Here is a 2512-nt window from a genome sequence, read left to right as displayed (position 1 = left end):
ACCTGGGCAACATGGCAAAACCCCATCTCTACTACAAATACAAAAAAATTAGCTGGGCCTGGTGGTGCAGGACTGTAGTCCCAGCTGCTCGGGAGGCTGAGGTAGGAGGATCACTTGAACCCAGGTTGAGGTTGCAGTAAACTGAAATCGCAGCACCACTGCACTGCAGCCTGCATGGCAGCATGAGACCCTATCTCAAAAAGAAAAAAAAAATGTGATGTTAACTGTGTAGCATTTTTTTCTGTGTATGTTCTTCATCGAGTTGAGTAAATTATCCTCGATTCCTAACTTGTGGAAAGTTTTTGTCATGACTGGATGTTTGATTTTGTCAAATGATTTCTCCACTGTCACTTGATATAATAATAATATTTTTCTTCTTTAGTTTGTTGATAAAAAAGATTACACTGGTATATTAGCAAGAATTTCTAGGAAATAATGATCGTCAAAGTGAAAAGAAAAATTTTGTGAGCTGTTAGTTTTATTTAAAATGAGACACCCATCAATGAGTAGGAAAATAAAAGAACCTCAAAGAAGATGAGAAGAGATTGGTAATGATAACAATGATATCAGCAATATCAACCATATCCACCTCAATAATAACCATAAATTGGGCACCCATTGCATCCTAGAAACTGTACTAATTGTTTTCTTTATCTTTTTCTTTCTTTTTTTTTTTTTTTTTAAGACAGAATTTCACTGTTTGTTCTCAGGCTGAAGTGCAGTGGCACAATCTCAGCTCGTTGCAACTTCCGCCTCCTGGGTTCAAGCAATTCTCCTTCCTCAGCCTCCTCTGTAGCTGGGATTAGAGGCCCCCACCACCTTGCCTAGCTAATTTTAGTATTTTTAATAGAGATGGAGTTTCACCATGTTGACCAGGCTGGTCTGGAACTCCTGACCTCAGGTGATCCACTCACTCTGGCATCCCAAAGTGCTGGGATTACAGGAGTGAGCCACTGAGACTGGCCTGTTTTCTATATCTTAATCCTCAGCATACACACTATGTGCAATAAGTATATTTAATCGAATCTAAATAAAACAATATTCATAATGAAGCAGGTTTAATTGTTGCATTTTAATGGTGAGAATACTAAGACTCAACGAAGTTCATGAGTTTGCCCAAAGTCTCTTAGTTACAACATGTTAGAGCAAGGGTGGTGAACCTGAACCTTTAGTCAATAAGTCAGGAAGTGAATCAGTGTTAGAGAAGAAAGTGAATTTGGAGCACCAACCAGGAAATCAATCTGGAAGTCCTGTACTAGATAGGTTGTGCCAAATTTGTTGAGGTTTAGGGGAATATGTTATAGTTTTGTTGACATATTGTAATTTGGCCTAGGCCTTGCTACAGCAAGTATATCTGAGAAATTTTGGGGTAGCCACATGAATGGCATACCTCACTCACTGGTGTGGAAGGACCTCCTTCAATAAAGTCAGAGTTGGTCAAGGATGACTCTGGAACATGGCAAGAGAAGGCAGAAATTGGCTTGTAGAAAAAACAACTAGTAGCACAGAGTGATTTAAATTTAAACTTTAATTCTGTTTTAGATAATACTGGTCTGTGAGATATAAATATAACAATACTAAGTAGTTAATTTTTAAATTATTTAAATAACAAGCTTTAAGATTGTTGGCTTATGGAAAATAGAAGCTGAGCCAATGTTCTGAAGGCAGGAAAGAAAGTTGGATTCCAGGAATTTCTTCCTTTTCATCTTGATTCATGAAGTCAAGACTCATAGGCAGTTTTTGTTCACATCAACTAAAGAGAAAACATTGGAAGTGAGATAAGAAAAGAACGAAAAAGTGCATTCGGAACAAGTTTGCCCAAGACTATGCATTTCCATCTTGAAATTCTATTAGGACTCCACAATTGTACAAATTTCACAGTTCTTTTTATTTTATAAAATAGAAAATGATTACAATTTTGTGTAATGTATTGTGCAGGTTTAATAGGATTGCACTCTTGCCAAGTACTGTAGTAACAAATAAATGCAATCGAAAATTGCTGACACAATAGGAAACTGCTAGTTCAACATAAATGGTTTCTGTAAATAAATCTAGTGTAATTTCCCTATACATCTTGACTACTGCTTTCAACTCTGCTCACAGGAGAGCAGTTGCACAGTGCTTGCAAAAGCCCATACTTTTGCCTGTTCTGTTCATTTGTGGCACAGCAGTTCAGACTGGTGGCTACAATTATGGCAAAACTCACCAAAGGAACCTGAGATATAGTGCTGACTCTGGATGTTGGTGTCTTCCTGAAATGCCTGTTGCCGAAAAGACACAGGTGCTCCGCACCTGAAAAAGTGAAAACAGTACCAGAAAGGACCAATGGGTCCTGAGTGCACTTCCCATCCCAGTGTTGTGTGATTGAGCAGTTTTCAAGTTAGCAGCCTTTTTCTGTATTAGCCATACTCACGTGTTCAAAGTGTTAGATTATTCTGGAAGTTATAAAGCATAAAAAAGCAAGGAAGGGTAGTATTTAACAAAAGTGATGAAAAATAAATAACAATATTTT

The 2512-nt window shown here is 37.6% G+C and overlaps 1 long non-coding RNA gene across 1 annotated transcript; it reads right to left on the bottom strand.

Moving 5' to 3' along the window:
• Positions 1 to 1510: 1510 nt before the first annotated feature.
• On the bottom strand, positions 1511 to 2297 carry LOC135970455 (uncharacterized). Its single transcript, XR_010586128.1, has 2 exons — positions 2207 to 2297; positions 1511 to 1753 (listed from the first exon to the last, which is right to left on the bottom strand). It is a non-coding gene; the product is annotated as an uncharacterized lncRNA (long non-coding RNA).
• Positions 2298 to 2512: the final 215 nt, after the last annotated feature.

Source organism: Macaca fascicularis, chromosome 4 (assembly GCF_037993035.2).
Source record: "Macaca fascicularis isolate 582-1 chromosome 4, T2T-MFA8v1.1".
NCBI classification, from domain to species: Eukaryota; Metazoa; Chordata; class Mammalia; order Primates; family Cercopithecidae; genus Macaca; species Macaca fascicularis.
This window is presented reverse-complemented; position numbering and strand designations above follow the sequence as displayed.